The sequence below is a fragment of the Mus pahari genome, chromosome 9, assembly GCF_900095145.1.
Source record: "Mus pahari chromosome 9, PAHARI_EIJ_v1.1, whole genome shotgun sequence".
Classification (NCBI taxonomy): Eukaryota; Metazoa; Chordata; class Mammalia; order Rodentia; family Muridae; genus Mus; species Mus pahari.
In genome coordinates this window covers 28,189,453-28,198,793 of record NC_034598.1, presented here as the reverse complement: position 1 = coordinate 28,198,793, position 9,341 = coordinate 28,189,453, and positions in this window count along the sequence as shown.

Below are 9,341 nucleotides of genomic sequence, written 5' to 3'. Positions count from 1 at the left end.
TCATTCCTGCCTGCTTTAGAATTAGACATCACCTGCCCTCTTAAATCCATTTTTGGTAGGTTTTGGCTTTATGAGACTGGATCTCTATGTAGTCCCAGCTGTCCTGGAACTCATGTAGCAGACCAGGCTGGCCTAGAATTCACAGACCTATCTCCCTGCTCCTACCTATGTGCTGGGATTAAAGTTGTCCTCCTCCACTCTCCTAGCTCTTTTGTTGTTCTTGTATTTGTCAGCCTCGTGTATGTCCTGTTTCCAGTTCTCTACAAAGTACCAAATAAGACCAGGTACCAAAGAGACTATGTTATCACTGTCATTGAAATATATTGTTCGGACTTGAAGATAATAGAGGCAAAGTTTCGGAACAATTCCACATCTTAAGTGATTTCCCAAACATAACATTGCATTTGTGAGACACATAATTTCATTAGGTGAAAACCGTAAGCCATTCACTTACATTTACCCCATTATTCACCCCATTAAATAGTTAACTGAATGGCTATTTTGTAAATGATGTACTGGCTTGATTCACATGAAGTAACCTACTACTTCTGATTATCATTTCACAATAGCATGTACAAAACTAACCCCAAATTAGTCATTCATTCATATATATATGTAAAATGAGACTTCTGAGTGGAACAGAGCTATCAAGCTATCATGTCATCACATGACCTCTTCTATCGATTGTGGGTGCATTTACCTTTGTGCCAAACAAGTAGGTGTATGCAACCTTAACACAAAGCTACCCTGAGTTTCACCCCTCGATGCATGGGAATCTTTTTGAGTCTAGATTTAATACAACTGAGTTTCATCTATACTAGAAACTTATAACAAGAATTATTATGACAAAGGATAGTGTGGTGGCTGTTGCTGCACCAGAAGTCGCCTTAGAAGGCAGAGCTCAATCCCTGAGTTCTCAGACAGCACCTAATTGCTTGAGGACCATTCTGCTCTTAGAACTGTACAAGACAAACTTTACTTTTCTCAGAGAGGATTGTACCACTAAGAACTACCTTGATTTTTGTGCAAGTCAAAAATAAAACAGCTTTCTGTCCTCTGGTGAGGTTCAGGACAAGAAAGAAAATGGTGAGATTAGGTCAAGATTGCCTTTACTGTCTATCCTAGGCTTTGCCAGGAAAACCTATGACATTAACCTACTAACTCTTGCCTACGCAGAAGGCAATCCTTGTCTCTGCCATTCCCTCTGGAACCTAGTATTAGGAATACCCAAGGAGTTCTTGAGGACTGGCTGTCGGAAGCATTGAGGGAAGCATGCCTTCACTGTATATACTCTGTAGCCATGGTTGCACAGTCCCTCCTACCCCTCCCCTACTTCAGTGCTGGCAGGTCACTGTGATGTAGCCATCACCATAAACAGGAGCGCTGCTTCACTTCTCTGTGCTGGTCACTTTGGCATATTTAGTCATGTGGTGTGGTCATTGCTTAGTTTAGTGGTTTGAGATGACTAAGTTTTTTTAAATGAAATGCGTGTTTTATATTGTATTTCATCAGAAAGCAGTGGCCAGTGTGAAGACCATTTAGATAGTCACTGTATCCTCCCACAAAACCTGATTCTGTATATTTTCTTCAGAATTGTTAAAATTCCTAAGCATGTTTTTTTAGTTTTGTTTTTTGGTTGGTTGGTTGGTTGGTTGATTTGTCTTTGTGTAATAGAAGTTGGGCTTCTATTAAATTGTGAGACTGGACTTCCTTAAGCATCTCATGGTGGTGTATAGCACAGTTTTGAACTATGGCTAAGGATGTTGAGAACGTCTTTTTCCCTTTCTTTGCTTCTCGAACTGGGTCTCACTATACAGACCTGGCCAAGTGACAAAGACCAAGCTGGTCTTGAACCTGCGAGGGTTCTTTCTGCCCTCTGGCTGTGCCACACTTAGTTCCTCTGGTGCTGGGATTGAACCAGGCCTTTTGTGTGTCAGGTAAACACCATCAACATTCCCTACCATCTTAGACCTTGGGGTTATTTCGCAGGGAATCATCATTTGTGTTTCAAATCTTGTGTCTTCAAAATCTTAGCATGTTTGCCAAATCTTTTACTGAACCTCCTGGTTCACATGGTCTCTTATTGATTGCTAGGGTATAGACACCAGGCTCCCAGCCCAGCTAATGTACATTTGTATTAGCCCCAGCTCTTTGCCCAGATAATCAGTTTGCTCAAAATATGTATTACTCATAATCTCACATTGACCCTGAGACCCCAGTGTTCAAAATTACCTTGTGGCAGTCTGTAATGTTTCTAGCTTCAAAATTACAAGGTTGATAATTTCTAGCTTCAAAATTACAAGGTTGATAATTTCTTTATTCCTTTTCTACATTCAGATTTCCTTATGATTAAAAATCTTCTCTTCTCCTGTATGTACACCCTGGCTCCAACACCCAGATCACCCCCGTATGCAGATCTATCTGACTCGTTGCAGTTTCCCTGCCTCTGCCTTCCTTTTGGCGCGTCTCATTATGTAGTCCTTAAACTCTACTTTGTCTCAGCATCTTGGCTTATCTTTTTCAAGCCACCCTGCTTGGCTCAAGTGTGTGATCCCAACTGCTTGAGGGACTGATATGGGATGATAGAAAGAAAAGGAACACCAGCAGGGCACAGAACTGCCATAGAGTTCATGAGACGGTAGTGCTTGCCAACCTTGCTGGCACCTCTCTGGGTCCAATCCCTAGTACTGCAGAAAGGACCAAGGGTATGTATGCGGAACTTTTCAATTAGGCCTAAGTACAACATATTCCCATTCTTTTGGGACTTTTCCATCTCCAGCTGCTAAAATTCAAACCTGCAAGGCAGTTTTAGTCACTGGATCTTATATGCAGACGGAGTTTCTTTCTTTCTTTTTTTTTTTTTAAGAATTTATTTATTTATTATATGTAAGTACGCTGTAGCTGACTTCAGACACTCCAGAAGAGGGCGTCAGATCTTGTTACAGATGGTTGTGAGCCACCATGTGGTTGCTGGGATTTGAACTCGGGGCCTTTGGAAAAGCAGTCAGTGCTCTTAACCTGCTGAGCCATCTCACCAGCCCTCTTTTCCTCATTTTCAACAATCTCATTCTGTTCCTGGGGACCTGTTTCCTGAGGTGAATTTACTCTAGAAGTTCTTCAGCCGTACTAGTCTTTTTTTGTTTTTTGTTTATTTGTTTGGTTGGTTGGTTGGTTTTTTTGTTTTTCGAGACAGGGTTTCTCTNTGTAGCCCTGGCTGTCCTGGAACTCACTCTGTAGACCAGGCTGGCCTCGAACTCAGAAATCCGCTGCCTCCCCAGTGCTGGGATTAAAGGCGTGCGCCACCACCGCCCGGCTTGTACTAGTCTCTTAATCATGGCCCTGATGTACCGGAACTAGGATCTTGTCTCAAACCCTAGCTCAGACAATACAACCACACATCCTTACACATAATCTAGTTTCAAACATAAGTCCAGACGCCACGGTGAGAAGTCAGGGGGGGGATTAGTTCTTGTCTGCCCTCTATTAATTTTAACTGAAAACAAGTGGTCTTTTGACAATAAATAGGACATGAACAAAAAACAAGAAGGCTTAGCATCTCTCCCTAGGTTTGATGCGCCTGCCTATACTTCAGCTCCTGGGGAGGCAGGAGCCGTGGGAGGGGATCATGTCTTCAGAGCTCTTTGTCGGACTTCTCACCAGTACTGAACTCAGAAGTAGTTCAGCCACCAGCAAGAAGAGCCAGTAGCTTCCTCCATGTCACACAGCCAGTCAAGTCATAGGAGTGAAATGTAGTTGCCTGCGTGTACGTGTGCGCCATGTGTGTTGACTGAGTAGAGCTGATAGGAGAAAAACAGAAAACTTATAAGCCTGTTTCATTTCCGTTGTTTAGCCAGCTATTGCACATATTAAAGATCTCAAGTCCTTACTTCCTTATTTATGCATCAAAGCTTAGGTTTATGGTTTTGTGTGTGTGTGTGCGCGTGTGCGTGCGAGTTTAAGACAGGTTCACAATATCGCTCTAGCTGGTCTGGAAGATGCTGTTCTGTCCCCAGGTTGCTCTGGTCCTTGGTCAGGGGCTGCAGGTGTGAATCTCTGTTCACAGTGATAATAAGCATAGAGAGATAGAGAGCATCCCTTTACCATTAATAGGAAGACACTTTCAACAGGTAACTTTCTAAATAGGAATTTTAAAGCCCCTCATAATCAAAGTTTAATATATTTAAGTATGCTGAAATGAAGGTTTCTTGAAGGAGATGGTGCTAGCTGAACAATTTTAGTTCCTAGCCCTTCATTATAAATATGCAAAATTATTGATAACAGGTTTTATTATCTCTGGATTATATCTTTTGTCTTCTTGGGTGTTCTGTTTTTTGTTTTGTTTCGGTGTGTGAGTGTTCCCTCTGCTTTGCTGGTAGCCATAAAAATCTTTGAAGCAAGTATACCTAGAGTTAAGAATGTTGAGATGTATTTGTAAAGTTTCTAGTAATCTGTCCATAGGTTATTTTAACCACCTCTCTATAGAGAGGTATATTTTGACTATAGTGATAACATTCTTTGGCACAAATATAAGGGGAACAGGCCAAAGAACCTTGAATAGTCGGTATGGCCTCCTCTTATGTTGGTGAGTCTGCTTTCCAGCATCAGTTTGTGCTGTGATAAAACGGCTGACTGACTATATTCGACTTTACAAACACAGCTCATAGGAAAGATTAAATATTTTTATTGCGATGTATGGTCATATTTTTTTTAGCTTTATGGATTTAACATTGTGATAGGTGCTTTAAGAGAAATATTTTTCCAGAAATGGTTTTATAGCTAAACTATGGGCAGCTTTTGCATTGTGATATGTGGGTCGATGGTCATATTTGGGTTACTAGGAAATCATGAAGTGTTCCCTATGGAGATAGCTGTACAAATCCATGGCAGAGAGAGATCAGCATGAAGTCTGAGTTGACTCACTTTTCTCTCATAGAGTGATCTAGCATGTAAATGAACATGTGTGGCATTAGCTTGGTTTACAGGATTCAGCAGACTGTTGATCAGGGGTGGGAATACGACATTAATTCACATTCCTCACCATATACAGTGGTGCTGAAGCCGAGTTTTCGGGCTCTTATGTGAAAAGCCTCCCCAGCAGTCCCTGGAAGATGTTCGCTGTTAGTTGTGACTGTTACGATCCTACTGTTGCGTCTCAGTAATCGAAGGCTTTTATCTTGGGAAATGCTGTCAAAATTCCAAAAAATAGTTTAGTTCTTCACCTATGAGGGAAAGAGTTAAAGCACTTCATCACATTAAAGGGAAAGAGAATCCTATAACCATGACAGTTTCAATACATAATCATATTGAGTCCTCTGCACCGAATGGGACACTTCGTAGCAGTACTTGAATACTTGTGAGTTGGAATTGCATGTTACTTGAAAGATCTAATTAAGCTAAATTTTGGTGCACAGCAGTTGTACATGATTTCATGTTTATGTAGCAAAATACATTGAAATGTACTTGGATTGAAACATAAATGTAAAAATAGTTGTGGAAATTGTCTTATTTTCCTTATGTCTCATTTGTTTAAAGCATAAATTTTCTTTTTAAAAAATTCTAACTAAGGATAAAGGAATACTGTAATTGAAGATATATTTTAAATCTTTGTCATTTTTTTTTTAAAGCTATTGCAAATTGTATCATTCCTGACTATATAGAACTTTGTGGGTGGCATAAAATAAATTTTATACTTCTATTTTGCACCTGGTAGTCTATTTTTTCTTCTTCAAAAAATTATTTTAAAATATAATATCTAATATTCCCATCTTAATTTCAAAAGACTTAATGGTTTGAGCAAACAGATCATGTTTGAGTACGTCAGCTCCAGCTATTGATACAGAACACATATTTAACATACTCAAAGTCCCAGCTCACTTCATAGCAGCAAAAGCAGGGTTTTCTTTATTGCCTGCAGATATGTCTGGTGATGAAGTGCATGCCTGTGCCTGTAGAAGCCACAAGAGGGCATCCAATCTTATGAGGTTGGAGTCACAGAAGATTCACCATAATGGTGCTGGGAAACCCAAATCCTTTGGAAGAGCAACCAATGCTCTTAACCTCCTAGCCATCTTTCCATCCCGCTAACAGATTTGCATCACCTCCCAAATGGTCTTAGTGTCTTTGTACATCTGTCAATTCCCATGTGACTGCCCATGTTAATGGCTACAATGAATTCTACTTGTATACTGCCTGCCTCTGCCTCCCAAGTGCTGGGATTAAAGGCTTTTGTCACCACTGCCAGGCTTGTTCTGTAGATGACTTAACCCATACAGATTCCTTGCTTTGTGTTTTGTTTTAATTAAAACAGGTCTTCTGTTAGAGTTCACATTGGCCTCAAACTGGGTGTCAATCACTCATGCTTGAGCATGCTAATGCGTGTGTGTGTGTGTGTGTGTGTGTGCGCGCGCGCGCGTGCGTGCGTGTGCGCGCGCGCACAGATGTATAGACAATTATCAGATGTTGTCCACTCTTACCCAGTTCTGTGGGTGGCAACTCATACACCTGAGCAGAAACATTTTTATCACACAGTAGTACTAGCACTAGTGATTTCTACATATGATTGCACCCATCTGAAAATAGGCATAGTAAAGATTAATCCGTATGTCAGTGTCCTGCGAAGGAGGAGCCACCATTGAACCTAGGAGGTTGTAGCCCAGATTTTGTTTGTTTGTTTGTTTTTTCTTGTTTTTATGGTGTGTGTTTTCAGTGTAAGCATCCCTCACCTTCCTACTCCATTTCCAAATGCATATGACACCATATCTGCCCTTAACTTTGTGATAGGCTCAATATACTATCCTCAAAACCATTAATAATATGCAACTTGTTTTCTCCTTTCTTCCCCCCCCCCTCTCTCTCTCTCTCTCTCTCTTCCTCCCTCCCTCAGATTGGAGACCATACTGTGCATAATTGAGGCTGCTGGCTCTGAACTTCCAATCCTGTAGGGTTATTCTCCAAGGGCGAGGTTTTACTGCCACACCACCAGGGGCCCACTCCCCACTCGAAGACCTTGAGCTTGCCTGGCACTTGTTCTTAGCACAGAGCTATATCCTCAACACATTCTCCTACTTGCATATGAGTCTATATGAAAGTGAGAAGCCAAAGGCAGACACTGGGTTTCCTCATTACAAGTGTTCTCTGCCATGTCTGTCAGTACTGAGTGTCTTGTTTTCAGCAGTGATAGCAATGTAGCTACTATGCCAACATTCTTAGGACATACTACAAACAAAAACTAGATCGTTTGTAGTCAAAATGTTCCCTTTTCTCATTCCTTAGTGGTGTGTTAGTCTGAATGTCTGGGTTTTGTGTCTAGTAGTCCAAGCTGGACTTGAGCTCGAAGAATCTTCCCTCTGCCTTCTAATTTCTGGAATCTGCAAGACTGATTGTGCCCAGGCCTACATATAAATTGTTTCTTGAGGATGAAGCCACCTGCCACTCTCTGTAGTCCATGGTTGCTTGAGTACAGGTTATTGGCTCTGTATTACTAGATGTCAAAGCAAAATTACTTGGCAAAGGACCAGAATGCCTTTCCTCTTGCTGGTCCGGAAATGTTTAAGATCTGGTGGCATACCTACCAGAGCCCCTGGAAGGTAAGCCTAGAGCTGCCACGACCTTTGTCAGAGTGTTTGATCAGAGTGTTGGTCTCCAACACTCTGATCCTTGTAGACATCCCAATGCCCTTTGTTCACAAGTGTGGACAGCTTTATGTTGAGAGTGTAAAGCCTTTTGCCTTCATAGTTCGTAGATCTTCTTCACTCTTCTTGCTTTCTATTACAGTGAAGAAAGTACCTTTTCTACCAAAAGCTTAATTCCTCTGTGCACAGTACCTATGTGCCCTGGGACCTCCCTGTGATGTAAGTTCAGCCTCATTCTCAATGTCAGTCTTTAAATACTCTAGTCTCTACATAGAACAAGCAAAGCCTGGCCTTCAACCTCGACTCCTATCCCAGCACCAATTCTCATCTAGTCACACCTATTTTGTTTTAATTTGCTTTTTGTTTTTCAAGACAGGGTTTCTCTGTGTAACACCGGCAGTCCTGGAACTCCATATGTAGAGCAGGCTGGCCTCGAACCCACAGAGATCCGCCTGCAGAGTGCTGGGATGAAAGGTGTGCACCACCGGCTCCCAGCATGAGCTACTTTGTAAGATATTTTGTTCATGGACTCTTTATAAACATAAACAGATTTTTAAAGAACCATTCCTATGGGCTGGAGAGATGGCTCAGTGATTACGAGCACTGACTGCTCTTCTGAAGGTCTTGAGTTCACATCCCAGCAACCACATGGTGGCTCACAATCATCCATAATGAGATTTGACACCCTTTTCTGGTGTGTCTGAGGACAGCTACACTGTACTTATAATAATAAGTCTTTTGGCCAGAGTGAGCAGAAGTCCTAAAACTCAATTCCCAACAACTACATGAAGGCTCACAACCATCTGTACAGCTACAGTGTACTCATATGCATTAAATAAATTAATAAACAAATAAATAAATGAATCTTTTTTAAAAAATAAACCACTCTGGGGCCACATCAAACATCCAAGATTTATGAGCTCTCTAAGTTTTATTGATTAAATATCTGCCCTCTGAACACAAAATGCATATATTGACATCCTAAACACTAAATTAATGATCTTTAAAGGTTGAAACTTCAAAGGAATAGAGTTCATAAAATAAAATCATTGCCCTTGTAACAGAAGCTCCAGAGAGTTCTCTCTGGAACAGTGGTCCTCAACCTCCCTAACACGTTGTGGTGACCCCCAGCCATAGAATTATTTTAGCTGCTACTTAACTGTAACTTTACTACTGGTATAATTGTTACGTAAATATCTGTGTTGTCCAATTGTCTTGGTTACCCCTGTTAAATCATTCATCCCCGGGTATCGGATGCCTTCTTCTGGCATGCAGATGTACATGCAGCAGGGCATTTATACATTTGATGATTTTTAAAGTGTTTTGCCTTCCTATGTGTATGTACAATGTGTGTGACTGGTGCTTGCAGGAAGTCGGAAGCTGGTATTAGATTCTCTGGAACTGGAGGTTACAAACAGTTGTGAGGCACCATGTGGGTACTGGGACTTGAACCTAAGCCCTCCACAAGAGTTACAAGGGGAGCTGGAAAGATGGCTCAGTGGTTAAAAGCACTGACTGCGGGCTGGTGAGATGGCTCAGTGGGAAAGAGCACCCAACTGCTCTTCCAAAGGTCCTGAGTTCAAATCCCAGCAACCACATGGTGGCTCACAACCATGTATAACGAGATCTGACTCCCTCTTCTGGAGTGTCTGAAGACAGCTACACTGTACTTACATATAATAAATAAATAAATCTTAAAAAAAAAAAAAA